Raw genomic sequence first — 18,836 nt, 5'->3', positions numbered from 1 at the left:
TAACAAAAGCACAAACAGCAAAAGACAAAATAAATAAGTGGGACCTCATAAAAATTAAAGACTTTTGTGTATCAAAAAATCTTATCAAAAAAGTGAAAAGACAAGCTACCAACTGAGAGAATATCTCCAAAAAACCATATATCCAATAAGAATCTAATAACTAAAATACATATAAAGCTTCGACAACCTAGCAACAAAAGACAGATAACACGATCGTAAAAAGGGAAAAGGACCTGAATAGACATTTCACCAAAGAGGACATTCAAATGGCCACCAAACACGTGAAAAAATACTCAGCATCATTAGCATCAGAGAGATGCAAATCAAAACCACAATGAGATACATTTCACTCCCACTAGGATGGATAGGATTAAAAACAAACAAAAACAAAACCAGAAAAAAACAGATATTGGCAAGGATGTGAGGAAATTGGAACCCTTATCCACTTCTGGTGGGAATGCAAAATGGTACAGGCGTTGTGGAAAACAGTGTGGCAGTTCCTCAAAAAACTAAAAATAAAACTACTGCATGCCCCAGCAATTCCACTCCTAGATATACACCCAAAAGACTTGAAAGCAGAGACTCAAACAGAGACTTGTACACCAACGTTCACTGCAGCACTATTCACAATAGCCAAAAGATGGAAACAGCCTAAATTCCCATCAACAGATGACTGGATAAACAAAATGTGGTACATACATACAATGGAATACTACTCAGCCAGTGGGAGAAATGAAGTTTTGATACATGCTACAATATGAATGGAGCTGGAAGACATTATGGTTGAGTGAAATAAGTCAATCACAAAAGGACAAATATTCTATGACCTCATTTATATAAAAAGACAAGAAAGGGCAAATGTGTAGAGAACAAAGTTTATTAGTGGTTATCAGGTGGGAAGGAAGGGTTAACATGCTGGAAATATCACATTGATTAAGGGTTGCACAGCTACTTATTATAATTGCTGTCAATAAATTGTACACCTGTAAAACACTGAATTGGCAAAAATTGTGGAATAGATATATTTACAACAGGACAAAAAAAAAAAAAGAGTAGCTGCTGAGGCTTCTTATGTACAACCAAAAACCTCATGGGATTTGGTTTTTTTGTTTGGAGGTTTAGGGTCATGGTTTCATGGGACATTCCAGTTAATTGGCCTAATAACATGTTTGGTGCTTCTGTTCTACCGCCTAGTCCAAAGTGTAGTGCCTAGGATCTTAAAAGCTTCCAAACAGCCATCCAAGGCACAACAATTGGTCTCTGTTTGCCTGGAATGACAGAGGAAGAAGGAGAGTCAGGAATAGGAGGAGGATATGGAATGTGTAGCTAATTGCCTCCATGAACAATTGACTCCTTTGCCATGAGACCAGAAGAACTGGATGGTGACTGGCTACCATTACTGAACATTTTGATTAAAGATTCCATAGAAGAATTCTGATCAAAAGCAGGGAAATGCAGAACAGAATTTCAAATACTCATGGACTGTAGACATCCTAGTGCTATGAAGGTTAGATGAACCCCTGAAACTATTGCCCTGAGATAATCTTTAAACCTTAAACCAAAAATATCCCCTAAAGTCTTCTTAAAACCAAACAATAGTTTAGCTTAACTAGTAAAATAGGTCTTTGAGCATTATGCTCTTTTAAGAACTATCTACATGGGATCAAATTGACAAAAGTAATTTGAGAGATTATATAGGAACCTTAGCGGACAGGGAATTTATGTTAATGGGGGAGGAACAACTCAGAAAACGAGAGTCAGAATGGTTACACAACTCGAAGAATGTAATCAATGTCACTGAATATTGTACATGTAGAAACTGTTGGTGTATGTTTTGCTGTGTATATTCCCAACAACAAAAACAAAATGAAATAAAAAAATAAATAATATATAAGATTATCATAGCACTGGCCTTACACACATAATATTTGGAGAATATAAGCAAACCTGCAGTCACCCTAGCAGGTTATAATCTAGTTGCTTAAGTCACTTATCCAAGCCAGAACAACTGTTTTCAGAACCCAAAACATGCCACAATCCAGATCCCCATTGTTTTATTGCCTGTTTCAGAAGAATAATAGGTAGTAATGGTTTAGCTAACAGTGGGGTCTTTATTTTGTACAGGCTTTGGGGCAAGGGTGGGGAATTCAAGCCTGTATGAATCATTTAAGGAGCCCTGGTGGAGCAACGGTTAAGAGCTTGACTGCTAACTGAAAGGTCAGTGGTTCGAGCCACTAGCTGCTCTGCGGGAGAAAGATGTGGCAGTCTCTTCCGTAAACATAACAGCTTTGGAAACCCTATAGGGCAGTTCTACTCTGTCCTATAAGGTCACTATAGGGTCACTATGAGTCAGAATTGACTCAAAAGCAATGGGTTTGGTGTCTTGGTTATCTAGTGCTGTTATAACAGAAATACCACAAGTGGATGGTTTTAACAAAGAGAAGTTTATTCTTTCACAGTCCAGTGGGCTAGAAGTCCAAATTCAGGTCGCTGGCTCCAGGGGAAGGCTTTCTCTCTCTGTCAGCTCTGGAGAAAGGTCCTTGTCATCAGTCTTCCCTCGGTCTGGGAGCATCTCAGCACAGGAACCTCAGGTTCAAAGGATGCACTCTGCTCCTAGCACTGCTTTCTTGGTGGTATGAGCTTCCCTATGTCTCTCTGCTTGCTTCTCTCTTTTATATCTCAAAAGAAATTGGCTTAAGACACTATCTAATCTTGTAGATCTTATCAATGTAACTGCCACTAATCCATCTGATAACATCATAGTGATAGGATTTACAACACATAGGGAAATCGCACCAGATGACAAAATGGTAGACAATCATGTAATACTGGGAATCATGACCCAGCCAAGTTGATGGATATTTTGGGGGAACACAATTCAATCCATGACAGTTTGGGTTTTTTTGGGGGGGGGTGAGGGGGAGACGAATCATTTTGTTCCCTAGAATACCACCAGAATGACAGAAAGAAATCGTAGAAACTATTTTGAGATTGGAAACAAAAGCTTTGGAGAAATGCTCTACTTGAGACAGGATATTTCACTTGGAGAGCAAAGTATGTTCAGTGTTAGATAAGTTCATCAGACTAAGATCATAAAAGAAATTTCCTCATAATTTTGAAAATGGTATACACTCAGCCTCCACAAACATATAATTCCTTAAGAAAGTAGACTGTCCTGGAAGGGGAAAGGAGGTTTATGGTAGATATATGTAAGTTGTTTCTGTGCTCTTGCTTTGCTTTAATACTGGGGCAGAATCCTAGAAGACCAGGTTGCTATGATGGGACAAGCCAGAGAGCAACATAGAAGTCACCATACTTGCTGACTTTTAGTGCACACTTAATTGATGGAACAAGCTGATGCTCACAGGAGTGGAATAGACCTTGACAGCGTGGCATGCACCTTGGCATAGATTGTTCAAGAGGTTCTCTACTGAGAGGCCAGAATCTAGGTCCTACAGCAAGAATTCAGGTTGGTCCTGTGTTATGGATTGACCTGTGTCTCCCTAAAAAAATTATCAAAGTCTCAACCCTCGGTACGTGTGTATGATGGTTAAGATTGTGTGTCAGCTTGGCTGGGCTATGATTTTTAGTGTTTTGGCAGTCGTATAACGTCGTGATCACTTCCCTGTTGAAAACTGATATGCATTCACTCCCATGATGGGATCTGCTGTGAGTAGCTAATCAGTTGAAAGGGAGTTTCCTTGGGCATGTGGCCTGCATCGAGTGTGGATGGACATTTTGGCAGGTGTCTTAGTCATCTAGTACTGCTATAACAGACATAACACAAGTGGATGGCTTTAACAAAGAGAAATTTATTCTCTCACAGTCTAGTAGGCTACAAGTCCAAATTTAAGGCATCAGCTCCAGGGGAAGGTTTTCTTTGTCAGCTCTGGAGGAAGGTCCTTGTCGTCAATCTTCCCCTGGACTAGGAGCTTCTCTGTGCAGGAACTCCAGGTTCAAAGGATGCATTCTGCTCCCCGTGCCGCTTTCTGGGTGATATGAGGTCCCCATGTCTCTCCACTTGCTTCTCTCTTTTATATCTCAAAAGAGATTGGGTTAAGATACTGTCTAATCTTGTATAGCTCATCAATATAACTGCCACTAATCCATCTTATTACATCATAATGATAGAATATACAACACATGGGGAAATCACATCAGATTACAAAATGGTAGCCAATCATATAATACTGGGAATCATGACCTAGCCAAGTTGACAGATATTTTGGGAGGACACAATTCGATCCATGACAACAAGGCTCAGGGGCTTTTGCTCATTCTGGATCCTGCTGCTGGCTCCTGTTCATCTGACCTCTGGTTCTTGGGACTTGAACTAGCAGCTTACCTGCCGTCTTGCCTGCCGATCTTAGGATTCATCAATCTTCACAGCCTGTGAGCAACAGCCTTGCTCTCTGACCTGCTGATCTTGGGATCGCCAGCGCCTATGGCTACATGAATCAGGAGAAGCCTCTATCCTGACCCACGGACTTGGGACGTTCCAGCCTCTATGACAGTGTGAGCCATTTCCTTGACATAAATCTCTCTCTCTCTCTCTCTCTCTCTATATATATATATATATATATATATGCGCTTTACTGATTTTGCTGCTCTAGAGAACCCAGCCTAAGACAGTGTGAATGTGACTTTATTTGGAAAAGAGTTTTTGCAAATTACTTAACATCAGGTCATAGTGGAGCAGGGTAGGCCCTAATTCAATGACAGGTGTCCTTATATAAAAAGAGGAGAAGAGACACAGATCGACACACAGGGAAGATGGCCATATGAACACAGAGAAAGAGATTGGAGTTATGCTGCCATGAGCCAAAGGCACCCTGATGGCACGGTGGTTAAAGTGCTTGGCTGCTAACTGAAAGATCAGTGGTTCGAACCCACCAGCTGCTCCGCAGGGAGAAAAGACCTGGCGATCTGCTTCTGCAAAGATTACAGCCTTGGAAACCATATGGGGAAGTTCTGCTCTGTCCTACAAGTTCACTCTGAGTTGGAATAGACTTGATGGCGCAAAGCAAGGAAAGCCTAGGGCTACCAGAGGCTGGAAGAGGCAAGGAAGAGTTCTCCCCTAGAGACTTTGGTGGGAGCATGGCCCAGTGAAACCTAGTAGACTTCTAGCCTTCAGAACTGTGAGAGAATAAATTTCTGTTATCTTAAGCCACCCACTTTGCAGTAATTTGTTATGGCAGCCTTAGGAAACTAATACACCTGAATTTCCCTCCTTCACCATGGTTTCCTCAGGCTACAGAAAAGTGGCTTAAGAACTATACCCAGTACTCAAACTATAGCTCTGAAAGGAAAACAAATTGGTTCCGGATGAGTGAGAAATCTATCAAAAAGATTTCCCTCATACTAGCTCAAAACAAATAGAAAGTCTCCCAGGTCTGCCCATAATAACCTTGAATTGAAAGGAAAAAAAAAAAAGTGGCCTTAACAGTAGGCAAACATACTAACCAGTTGCATCTGAGCAGTTCCTTCAGTTTTTTTTCTTTTGTTAAATCAAACAAGAGTAAATTGAACACTGTATTTTAAAAACATTTTATTTTTAAAATAGCGTTGAAGAACGACTCTATTCCTGTTAACATCCCTCTATCTACATCTCTTTCTATCCATCCTTCTGTCTGTACTTATGCATGTAATGGTGTTCATCAACTGTAAATATCAGCATTTTTGTGATATTAAATTTAGGATGATTCCAATTTTTCTGTATTACTTGCATTTTTTAAAGGGCTTGTATTTTTTTTAAATTAAAAACAACAAAGTTATGAAAGGAGTTTACAAGAAGTTTCACAAACAGTTCTAGTGGAAAAGGGGCATTTGCAGAGAGAATATTAAAATGGCATTTTGCTCTAAGATGTCATGTCTAAATTGGTCATTCTCAATCATGGCTATACATTATAACCTCTGAGGAGCTTTTAAAAAATATCAATGTCCAGGCTTCAGCCCAAACCCATTAAATAAAAATTTCTGAGGTGGGGCCTGGGAATTGTTGTTGTTACGTGCTGTCCAGTCAGTTCCGACTCACAGCGACCCTATGTACAACAGAATGAAACACTGCCCGATACTGTGCCATCCTCACAATCATTGCTATGTTTGAGCCCACTGTTGCAGCCACTATGTCAATCCATCTCATGAGGGTCTTCCTCTTTTTTGCTGACCCTCTACCAAGCATGATGTCCTCTTCCAGTGACTGGTCCCTCCTGATAACATGTCCAAAGTCCATAAAACGAAGTTTCGCTGTTGTTGCTTCAAAAGAGCTTTCTGGCTGTACTTCTTCCAAGACATGTTTGTTCGCTCTTCTGGTAGTCTATGGGATATTCAATATTCTTCACCAACACCATTATTCAAAGGTGTCAATTCTTCTTCAGTCTTCCTTATTCATCGTCTAGCTTTTGCATGCAATGAGGCAATTGAAAACACCATGGCTTGGGTCAGGCACACCTCAGTCCTCAAAGTGACATCTTTGCTTTTTAACACTTTAAAGAGGTCTTTTGCAGCAGATTTGTCCAATGCGACACGTCATTTGATTTCCTGACTGCTGCTCCCACGGGCTTTGATTGTGGATCCAAGTAAAATGAAATCCTTGACAACTTCAATCTTTTCTCCATTTATCATGATGTTGCTTACTGGTCCAATTGTGAGGATTTTTGTTTTCTTTATGTTGGGGTGCAATCCATACCGAAGGCTGTGGTCTATGATCTTTATCAGTAAGTGCTTCAAGTCCTCTTCTCTTTCTGCAAGCAAGGTTGTCATCTGCATATCGCGGGTTGTAAACGAGGCTTCCTCCAATCCTGATGCCCCATTCTTCTCCATATAGTCCAGCTTCTCTGATTATTTGCTCAGCATACAGATTGAATAAGTATGGTGAAAGGATACAACCCTGACACACAGCTTTCCTAATTTTAAACCACAGTATCCCCTTGTTCTGTTCAAATGACTGTCTCTTGATCTATGAACAGGTTCCTCATGAGCACAATTAAGTGTTCTGGAATTCCCATTCTTTGCAATGTTAACCATAATTTGTCATGATCCACATAGCAGTCAATAAAAAAAGGTAAACATCTTTCTGGTATTCTCTGCTTTCAGCCAAGATCCATCTGACATCAGCAAGGATATCCCGCGTTCTGAGTCCTCTTCCGAATCAGGCTTAAATTTCTGGCAGTTCCCTGTCAATGTACGACAGCAGCTGCTTTTGAATGATTTTCAGCAAAATTTTACTTATGTGTGATATTAATGATATTGTTCGATAATTTCTGCAGTCTATTGGATCACCTTTCTTTGGAATGGGCACAAATATGGATCTCTTCCAGTCCATTGGCCAGGAAGCTGTCTTCCAAATTTCTTGACATAGATGAGTGAGCACCTCCAGTGCTGCTTCCATTTGTTGACGCATCTCAGTTGGTATTCTGTCAATTCCTGGAGGCTTGCTTTTCACCATTCCATTCAGTGCAGCTTGACTTCTTCAGTCCATCAGTTCTTAATCATATGCTACCTCCTGAAATGTTGATATATTTAAAATGTTCCCGGGTGATTCTGGCATATGCGCTAGTCGCGAACCACTTGTCTCAAAAGGCCGTATAGATACTGCCTTAGTTATCAAGTGCTGCTATAACAGAAATACTACAAGTGGATGGCTTTAACAAACAGAAATTTATTTACTCACAGTTTTGGAGCCTAGAAGTCTGAATCCAGAGCTCAGGCCCTAGGGGAAAGCCTTCTCTCTCTGTCAGCTCTAGTGGAGCTTCTGCTTCCTGGTTCGTTGGAGATCTCCATGTGTCTTGGCATCTATTTTACCCCATCTCTCCTCTATTCCCTGTTTAATCTCTTTTATATCTCAAAAGAGATTGACTCAAGATACACCCTGCACTAACCCTGCCTCATTAACACAACAAAGACAACCATCCCCAAACAAGATTATGACCACAGGTATAGAGGTTAGGATTTACAACACATATTTTGGGGGGACACAATTCAATTCGTAACAGATACATTCCCAAGGTGCAATGTATATTGTTGGAAAGTCAGGGCATCGTTCCATCCTGTGCCTCCACCAGCTCACAGGAAGATCCATACCAGGACCTGTTACTAAGAGGAAGAAAGAGGGGAGAATGAATACTGGATAGGATGTTAGCAGTTATCAGCCATAGGCTGATTTCCCTTGTGGTTTTAAGATGCCTGTCAACAGGAACTGGGGCAACATGCTTTCTTGCTCACATCCAGAAGGAGAGAGAGATTAACTTCTTTTTCCCAGATGCTCTGAGCTGGCACATCTTTGCCTCTCACTGGCTCAAAATGAATAAGGCACATCCATTACAGAACCAGTTCCTAGCAAGCTAGATAGAATTACTGTGATTGGCTTACCAAGGCTTCTCAAACTTTATTGTGCACAGGAATTACCCAGGAATCTTGTTAAAATGCCGATTCTGATTCAGTAGGTCAGGAGTGGGGCCAAGATTGTGCATTTCTAACAAGCTCTGAGATGATTAGAATGGCTGTTGAGGCATCAATTACAATGTCCACCTTAACTATCAAGCATACCAGATACTTACGTTAGCTGAGGAATATATTGTTTCAGTGGAGGAAAATCTACAGGATAAGCCAATTATAATCAGAAGGTGCTTAATGAGGATGGCCAGACAGTAAAGCATATGTGAAGGCACAGAAGCAAGAAACTGCCCACTGACCATAGGGAATCACAAGTAGTTGCTGGAGAGGAGGCAGAGGCAGAGGCAGATCCCTAAGTGCTGGGCTTTATTCTGTGCTCTACAGAGCACAGAACCCTTAAGAGATTCTCCAATTAAAAAAGTCTTTTTTCTGTGGTCAGATATGTCTGGGAAATGTTGCAAACTACGAACCTCAATTGGAAACTTACAATGCATATTTTGATTTTAAAGGTGAGGAAGAAGCCCTGGTGTCGCAGTGGTTAAGCACTCGGCTGCTAACTGAAAGATTGGCAATTCGAACCCACAAGCTGCTCTGCAGGACAAAGATGTGGTAGTCTGCTTCTGTAAAGATTTACAGCCTTGGAAACCCTATGGGGCAGTTGTACTTTGTCCTATAGGGTCGCTAAGAGTCAGAATCGACAATAATAACAAGAAGTCCGGCAGTAAACATAATACCTCATAGGCGGGACCAGCTACATAATTTGTGGGGTTTGGTTTAAAATGAAAATGAGATGCCTCTTGTTTAAGAACTATTAAGACTTTTAAGACAGTGACAACAGAGCATTAAACCAACTGCAGAGCCTTTTTAATCACGGACTACAAGGTAACAAGCCCATGAAGCTGGCCCTGCTCATGCATATATAAAAAAACCAAAACCATTGCCATCGAGTCGATTCTGACTGCAATGTATAGGAAGTGCTTTGGTACTCGTGGACTGTAAGTATACACACAGCTTTTAGCTAGGACTCTGAGATGGAACATAAACTCACTTCATCTAGCTTAAGCAAAAGGCACAATTTATTACAAGGATCCAGAAATACGTCTCAGGATCCAAGAGTAGAGGCAGCCAGCCAGGCAGAGGAACAAAGTGGAACAGAAACATTGTCAGGACTCTCCATTTCTCTCGCAATCACACTTTGTATGAATCCCTATCCACGTGGTGGGTCCAAGTCAGCCTAGAAATCCCAGCTTCAAGATACTTCCCAAGGGGAGATTGGGATCTTGTAGTTCCAACTCTGTATTCTGAGGGAGGACTGTTTGCCCACCTATTTTCACCTGGACTAAGCAACTGTATATTAAGACTTTTGAACTGTTATCAGTCCAATTGATGGGAAAGGAGAAGGCAGGCAATGTTTGTCCACCACAGTGTCTCTCCCATACTTGCTTGATGGTAAGACATTTCTTAAAGGAACATCTATGAACAATCAACAGAGCATGCTTAGGGCATGCTGTTGTGGGATGGGAAGCAGCAGAGTAGTTGGAAGCAGGGGACTGAGTGCCAGGAATCAGATTTGCATTTTAAATGACAGTAAACAACTGACTGGGATGAGACTGGAGACAGAAAGGCTAATTAAGATCCTGCTACAAAAATCCAGACCTGGTATTACTGGGGATGCAGAGGAAGAGTCTGTCTCCAGAAATATTTAGGAAGTAAAATCTGCAAGCCTTGGCAAGTTATCAATATGGGAGTGGGAGACCAGAAGAAGAGCAGATAGCTCCAAGGATTAATTTGGGGAACTGAATAGGTGGTGAGACCACCAACTGTGAGATAATGCAAGTGTTGGGGGTGGAGGGTGGGTGTGAATTCTGTTTTTAACATGTTTGGTGTCAGGAAGACTATTCAAGTGGAAATATCTAGAAGTCTGGAAGTTGGGTCAGAGGTAAGGCCTTGAGACAGATTTTGATGTCATAATCTTTTTGGTAATAAAAATAGAAATATTCGCTCATTCAGTAAATGATTATTAAATACCCTACTATGACCCAGGCACTGGGGGAGCACGGCAAGGAACAAAAGATACATGGGTCCCTGCCCCCACGGAGGTTATGGTTGCCCAGGAAAGAGAGATCAAGCAAAGTAATTACAAGGCACTGAATGTTTACAAAGTGCAGAATATAAGGAGAGTCAGGAGCTGTGCAAACTGTTAAGAACAAAACAGATAAGGTGCCCACGCTCTTCTACATCACAGCTGTGTGACAGAAATGTTACCTGTGTGGGGAAGCCACAAATTGGGTGACAACTCTGGAATCACTGCTGCCGGAAGAACTGAGCCAAGAGGGTGGCTGTGCCTCTGCAGTGCCCATTTGTCTCTAACCAGTCGGTAAGTTGGAGAGCTAAGTGTGGTCAGCGAGGGTGGGCATGCAGATCACTGGTCCAGCTTAAAACCAACCAGTTTCCTGTTTGCTTTGTTTAACATTATCATTTGTGGTGGAGTGGACTCCCACTCATGGTGACTCCCTGTGTGTCAGAATAGAACTGTGTTCCACAGGGTTTTCAAAGGCTGATTTTTTGGAAGTAGATCACCAGGCCTTTCTTCTGAAGCGCCTCTGGATGGATTCTGAATCTCCAACCTTTCAGATATCCGGAGAAGCGTTAACCATTTGCACCACCCAGGGATTCTGTGGAGGTCAGCAATTTGCTGAGCGCTGGCCCTCACTTGCCCAGGGAGAAATGAGAAGGGTGACAATCCACTTAACGGGTACAATTTTCAGCACAAAATGCGTCTGCATCGTGTAGTTGAGGGGAGTCGGTAAGGGTGAGATCTACAGGCCTGAATGAATGTCCAGCTCGTGTGGGTGACAGCACTCTGGGAGCGAAGTGCTAGGAGTACATCGCGGTGGGTGGCGCAGGCAGTTAGAGGAGAACAAAGAGCTACGGGGGAGGTAGGGGAGGGTAAGCGAATTCGGAAGTTGAGGCCCCACGCGGGAAGACAGAGCAGAACGCAGCGTTCCGAAACACCACGCTTGCGCCGACCGAGCTACGCGCACGCCCCTATAAAGCGCCGCCAACGCCGCCCCTCATCTGATGAAGGGAACGCCAGCCGCAACGTCCCAGAAATAGCTGCGAACCCGCAAGGTGAGGGCGGGGGAATGCACGCCACAGGGACGGCTGAAAACGCGAAAGCGCAAACAGCGTGCGCACGCGCAGAGCTCCCGCCTGTCCGCTCCCGGAGCGCGGGAGAATGCCCGGAGGCCACTGAGAGGAGTCGTACCCCCGTGAGTGGCTCTCCCGCCCCTTTTTCCCGGAGTGCATTGCGCGCGCCCGGTGGGCGGGGGGAGGGGAGGGGAGGCGGCGGTGGTAGCCATGTTGTTGTGAGTCTCTGTGTCTCAACCTCAGTACTTCGGTGGTTCGGAGGAGGAGGGGGAGGAGAAGGAGGAGGTGGGGTGGGGGGGAGGGAGGTAGGTGGAGAAAGAAGATTTTGCCGCCACCGAAGGCGGAGGAGGGGGAGGACGGCCAAGAGCGACGCCGCCGTGTGCCCAACGGTCGGTGTCCCCGGCTGAGGCAGCGCGGCCGCAGCAGCCCCGTAAGTCAGCGCGCTCCTTCTACTCGTCCTTTGGCGCTGCAGTCTGGCTTCCCGGGCTTTGTGTGGCGGCTTCGGTTGGATCAGATGGTCGGCAGGATGGCGGGCGCGGCCTGTAGAGTACCCGAGACGGCTGCGGCCTCGGGCCCGCTCGCACAATGCCGGGGGAGGGGTGCCGGAAGGGGGTGTGCGCTCGGTGCGGGGGGGCTTCCCTCTCAGCTTTCCCGCTTCCTTCTCTCCCCCATGACACAGCCTCGCGGCACTGGGGAACCGACCCAGTTCTTCGTTTCGGCGCTCTTGGGGCTGGAGACCGAGCTGTCCGTCCGCCTCAGCCCTTAGGTTCAGAAAGTGGGGGAGAGGCCTGGTGGATCCCGAGAAGCGTGCAAGTTGGAAGTGGGTGAAGAGGAAGGAGTGGGTTTATAAAAACAAGTGTGGGAATTCTCTAGAGCCCAAGTGCGTCCAGGAAAAGGTTGCTGTAGACAGGTGTGGGTATGAAAAGAAACAGTGACTTGGGTTCAACTTGTTAGGTGCCATTAGTAAAGAATGTTGTGTTTTTGTTGTAGGAACAGATTGTGAGACTAAGAAAAATATGTAATTAAAGCCAAAGAAAAGATAAGACATTTCAAATATTTTAGCTGTAATTTTGTATCAGAATTTGTCAAATACTGGGAAAATAAACTGCTATAAGGAGTTTTATGTCTAAACACTCGTGTAATAGTGCTACGTTTGAAAACATAGCTGGGGAAACCACTTTTCTTAACTTAGGTTTTCTTTCTAACAAATATTTAAGCGTTTGAGGACAATATATTGCCGACATATTAGGTGCATAAGACAGACATGTCAGTTAAAATCAGAACTTAGTACTTTTGTGAGATTTCTGTTAAAGTTGGTGACAGTTTTTTTGGTAAAGGTTTTTAGGGAAACTTTTATTAGAAAAATGCTTTCAAACGATTAAGAGAAATGTAGTACTTGTAAAGGTAATTGTATGTCAAGAAAACCAGTTTTAATAAAGGAAGTTACCTGAGGATTTGAAAAGCTTGTTTACTGCTTAGATTCGTGTTTAGTAGGTAACTCCCCACCATGTCACCCGAAGTATGGAGGATGATTTAGGTAATTCTGTTAAAAATGTAAGGGTAAATATTTTTAATTGGCTAAGTTTCTGTTTTCAATCTTTTAATAGCTGATGTTTTAAGTGATTTACCTCTTGTGCAGTCATCAAACAGACAATGGAATATCTTTTATAGCAAGAATGTCTTTAAAATTCCAGTTTTTGGTGAAATTGAGGTGTGTAGAATTGTCTTTTGGTGTCCTTGAGGACAATTTTTGTACACAGAATAGGTTCCACTAATTTTTAAAGACTGAAGTTGTAATTTCAGAAACCTGGTTCTTGGGCTTTAAGTTCAGTTTTCTTACTCTATGCAAGTAGAATTATTTTTCAGTTAGATTTACCATTAACAAACTTACACATACTCAAATAATTTAAACTGCATTTAATTTTTTTTCCAAATTTAGTTTGTTGTTGAGACTATAAACCGCAAAACATACAACAGTGTAGCAGTTTCTGTACATACAATTCATTGACATTAATTACATTCTTCAAGTTGTGCAACCCATTCTCACCCTCCTTTTCTGAGTTGTTCCTCCCTCATTAACATAAACTCAGTACCTCCTAATGTTCCTATCTAATCTCTGGAGTTGCTGTTGTCACTTTGATCCCATTGCTTAAAAGAGCATAATGCTCAAGGCAGAGTTGTTTTTACTAGTTAAGCTAAACTGTTCGGTTTTAAGATGACTTCAGGGGATATTTTTGGTTTGAGGTTTAAATATTATCTCAGGGCGGTAGTTTCAGGAGTTCACCCTCCATGGCTCTGGAAAGTCTAGAGTCCCTGAGAATTTGAAATTCTGTTCTGCATTTTTCCCCTTTTGATCAAGATTCTTTTATGGAATCTTTGATCAAAATGTTCAGTTACGGTAGCTGGGCACCATCCTGTTCTTCTGGTCTCAAGGCAAGGGAGTCAGTTGTTGTTCATGGAGGCGGTTAGCCACACATTCATATTCTTCTCCTATTCGTAACTCTCCTTCCTCTGTTGCTCCAGGTGAATAGGACCAATTGTTGAGCCTTGAATGGCTACTTTGCAAGCTTTTAAGACCTGAGGTGCTACACAAGAACTAGGAGGTAGAACAGAAGCATTAAACACATTATTAGGCCAGTTAACTGGGATGTCCCATGCAACCATGACCCTAGAACTCCAAACCAAGGATCCAAAACCCATGAGGTGTTTGGTTGTAAACTGCATTTAATTTTGATATGTGGCTTCCTTAACTTCATTTGTCTGAGACCAAAGTCCCCTTAGATGTTTCAATACTTAGTATGATTTCAATTAAAAAGTCTAAATTACTCTGCTAACATGTTTTAAGTTGGTCTTACAAAGCTGTCACTTAAATAGGCCAAATTTTCTTAGGCATTACAAGTATATAAAATACTAAGTAATGCAGTTATAACACATATTAATATTATGAGTTTGTTTCTTTTAAATATTTCCATACTTGTTTATAAATCTTTCTGGTATTGAAAGATAATTTGTCTCCCTGAGCTTACAATCCCAATTAGCAGAAATGCTTATGATCAGAGATTTGGGTCAGGTGTGACGTTCAAAGGGAGTCTTCTCAGTGACCAGACTGCCTCCTTTTTATTGATACTGTGACGGGGTCTTCATAATTTTAAGTAAGGTCGATCTCTGGTTCCTAGATGTAAGTTATACATACTTCTTAATTCAGGAACCTTTGAACTTGATGATATTCTAAGATATGCAAATATTTTTTCCATTTAACTTTAAAGGCCTTTGAACACGTGAATTGTGCATCTTTTCATATTCTTAAAACTTATGTAAAATATCAGGAGGTTCTTATCTTGAATGGCTTTGTCTGACTTGCATGCAGTTTGAATCCATTTTCTGACAAGTGTGATTCAGAGAAAAGTACACTTATAACTTTGGATAAATTGGTTTGTGGTATTAGATTTCTTGCTGTTTTTAAGAAGGCATGAAAATAGTCTGACTTGGACCTGTTGTCCACCTCATTGCTCTTCCCTTTGATGATTTTGTAAAAGGGAACCAATCTAGCATGGCTCAGCCCCTTCCCCTCTGTTTGGGAGTTTGCCCCCTAAAGAAAATACTTACTTAATCTGCTCTGCTTCTTCATGAGCCCACTAAGGATAGACTGTGTCCCTTTTGGGAGTGTTATCTATGACTGGGTTAGGATAATTAAGGGGTATGGTGTTAGGAAACCCAGGTGGTCTAAGTCTAAATTATGCCTTCCAGGGTAGCTTTATCAGTAATAAAGGTAATATTTGGATTGCCATCAGCCTGATTCCTATGTCTCACTCATTTCTGGATTCTGGGATGGGGGAAAAATGTTTCCCCAAATCCTATCATTTGGAAGTTAATATTTTAATAGTGATTTTTGTATTTGGCAGTATAGATAGGAAACAGCTTTTATTTAGAATTTACTGATTATAGTTGAAAGGGGAATTTACAGAGAAATAATGTTTTCTGACTTTTCCAATAAAAGAAACACCATATAGAATTGATTATATATAAGTAGGTACATTGTACATGCTTTTGTCAGAGTTTTAGGTAGGGAATAGAAAGTAAAAATGGTATGTAAACTAAAAATGAATAGGATTACAGTAGCTAAGTTTGCAGAGATACGATATACTAAAACCTAAAAAATACTGTCCAGAGACTTAAGATTAATATATTTTTTTCTTTAGTGACGTTTTCTTCTGTTAACTCAAAAGATTCAACTTTTTTTATAAATGAAAAATTAAGACTTGCCTAATTAAACACGTCACTTTCCAGAGAGTCATTTTAATTCTGAATGAAATTGAAGAAAACTTTTTTTTTAATGAAGAGTTTTTTTTTTACTCTTATGTGCCTCTTTATGTTTTTCTAAAGTGCTCTAGGAATTAAGGCATGTTGGCAAAAAGTAGTTTCCTTAGTATGTACCACCTTTGCAAATTTTGCTACTATGATGCCATCCAATTTCATTTACATATCATTTATTTTCACTTCTGAGTGTCAGAGTACACGAAATATTGGAGGAGGTAGGGAAGAATTGTTTACTTTTGTTTCAATCCTGAAAAACACCAGTAAATAAGTAGAGAACCTAGTTGAAGGGTTGTTGTTAGCTGCCATCCAGTGGGCTCCCAACTCATGGTAACCCAGCAGTTCCACTCCTAGGTATATACTCTGAGGACCTAAAAGTAGGGACACAAACAGACATGTACACCTATTGACAGTAGCAAGAAGGTGGAAACAATCTAAGTGCACATCAGTGGATGAATGGATGAACAAAATGTGGTACATACATACAGTGGAATACTACTCAGCCTTAATTCTGAGGACCTAAAAGTAGGGACACAAACAGACATGTACACCTATTGACAGTAGCAAAAAGGTGGAAACAATCTAAGTGCCCATCAGTGGATGAATGGATGAACAAAATGTGGTATGTACGTACAGTGGAATACTACTCAGCCTTAAACAGAAGTGAAGCCTTCATGCATGCTACAACATGGATGAACCTCGAAGACGTTTTTTTTGAAGTAAGTCAGTTACAAAAGGACAAATATTGTATGACCTCACTAGTATGAAATGACAGGAATAGGTAAATATATAGAGACCTATGATTGTTAGTGGTTACCTGGGTTAGGATGTGGGAGGGAGAGAGGGAATCATTCTCTGGGAAGTAGTGAGATTATGTCTATGGTGATGGGAAAATTGGCATCAAATAGGGATAATAGTTATACAACCTGACTAAGGTAACCTGATATCACTAAGTTGTACACCAGAAAAAGGGCAAAATGCTAAATGTTATGTTGTATATAATTTTACAACAATAACAAACAAGATGCAGTTGCTAATACTACTTAGTTACAACCAAAGACCTCATGGGATTAGTTCTTTTGGTTAGAAGGCTTAGGGTCATGGCTTTGTGGGACTATCCAGCCAATTGGCCTAACACTGTTTTTAGAGTTTCTATTCTACTCCTGGTTCGGTGAGTAGTGCCTGGGGTCTTATATGCTTGTGAGCAGCCATTCATGATACAATAATTGGCCTCTATTTGCCTGGCACAGCAGAGGAAGAAGGAGACCGAGGAATCGGAGAAGGAACTGGGCTTCGGATGTAGTTGCTTCCATGTGCAACTGCCTTCTTTGCCGTGAGACCAGAAGAACTCGATTGTGCCTGACTGCCATTACTGAATGTTTTCATCAAGGACTGGATAGATGAGTCCTGATCAAAAGGGGAGGGGCACGTGGATTTCAGATTTCTTAGGGAGTTCAGACTTGCTGGACCCACTGAGGCTCGATGAACCCTCGAATCTGTTGTCCTGAGAAAATGTTTGAGCCTTGAACTGAAACGATCCCCTAAAGTCATCTTCAAACTGAACAACAGTTTTACTGAATTAGTAAAGAATGTTTGCCTTGAGCATTGTGCTCCTTTAAAGAATTATCTGTATGAGATCAAATTGACAATAACTCTAAAGCATAGGTGAGTAGCTTATGGGGCAGTGAGTTTAAGTTGGAGTCCTGGTGGCACAGTGGTTAAGAGCTCAGACTGCTAACCAGAAGGTTGGCAGTTCATATCCACCAGCTGCTCTTTGGAAACCCTATGGGGCAGTTCTTCTTTGTCCTATACGGTCACTATGAGTCAGAATCGACTCAACTCCAACAGGTTTGGTTTGGTTAGAGTTTAAGTCAGTGATGGTGAAATATGGGGAGAGATAGCGAGAACAGACAGACAATTTGAAGAATGTAACTGTTGTCATTGAACTGTACATGTAGAAATTGTTGAATGCGGGTATGGTCTTCTGTGTGTATTTTCACCAAAAATAAAACTTAAAAAAAAAGCAGGTCATGGATAGGTAGACTCAACATTGTGAAAATGACAATTCTGGCCAAAGCAATTTACAAGTACAACGCAATCGTGATCAGAATACCAACAACATTCTTCAGAGAGATGAAAAAACTATCATTAACTTTATATGGAAAGGGAAGAAGCCCCGAATAAGTAAAGTACTACTGAAGAAAAAGAATAAAGTTGGAGGACTCACACTACCAGACTTCAGAACCTACTATACAGCTACAGTAGTCAAAACAGCCTGGTACTGGTACAACGACAGATACGTTGACCAATGGAACAGAATTGAGAGCCCAGATGTAAATACATCCACGTACGGTCACCTGGTCTTCGACAAGGGCCCAAAGTCCATCAGATGGGGAAAAGACAGTCTTTTTAACAAATGGTGCTGGCAAAACTGGATATCCATCTGCAAAAACATGAAACAGGACCCCTACTTCATGCCATATACAAAAACTACTTCAAAATGGATCAAAGACCTGAATATAAAGCCTGAAACTATAAAGTTCATAGAAGAAAAAATAGGACTGACACTACAGGCCTTAATGCACGGCATTAACAGGATACAAACCATAACCATCAATGCACAAAACCCAAGAGATAAGCTAGATAACTGGAATCTTCTAAAAATCAAACACCTATGCTCTTCAAAAGACTTCACCAAAAGAGTAAAAAGAGAACCTACAGACTGGGAAAAAATGTTTGGACAGTACAAGTCAGACAAAGGTCTAACCTCCATAATCTACAAGAAAATCCAACAACTCTACAACAAAAAGACAAATACTCCTATTAAAAAATGGGCAAAGGAAATGACCAGACACTTCACCAAAGAAGACATTCAGATGGCCAACAGACACATGAGGGAATGCTCCCAATCACTAGCCATTAGAGAAATGCAAATTAAAACCACAGTGAGATACCATCTCACCCCGCCTTACTGGCAC

The 18,836-nt window shown here is 41.5% G+C and overlaps 1 protein-coding gene across 13 annotated transcripts in view; it reads left to right on the top strand.

Annotated features, from left to right (window-relative positions):
* The first annotated feature begins 10,752 nt into the window (after positions 1–10,752).
* Positions 10,753–18,836, top strand: part of PUM2 (pumilio RNA binding family member 2) — a 104,487-nt gene continuing 96,403 nt past the window's right edge. For 10 of the 13 annotated variants that reach the window (XM_023741762.1, XM_012558837.2, XM_023741751.1 and 7 more), the window contains exon 1: positions 11,848–11,974. The gene's annotated coding sequence lies outside the window, so the exon portion shown is untranslated. Of the gene's footprint in view, positions 10,772–11,507; positions 11,527–11,647; positions 11,667–11,847; positions 11,975–18,836 lie in introns of those variants that run through there. The other 3 variants (XM_023741755.1, XM_023741756.1, XM_023741754.1) reach the window with 3 other exon arrangements.

The sequence above is a fragment of the Trichechus manatus genome, unplaced genomic scaffold, assembly GCF_000243295.1.
Source record: "Trichechus manatus latirostris isolate Lorelei unplaced genomic scaffold, TriManLat1.0 scaffold00189, whole genome shotgun sequence".
Classification (NCBI taxonomy): Eukaryota; Metazoa; Chordata; class Mammalia; order Sirenia; family Trichechidae; genus Trichechus; species Trichechus manatus.
This window is presented reverse-complemented; position numbering and strand designations above follow the sequence as displayed.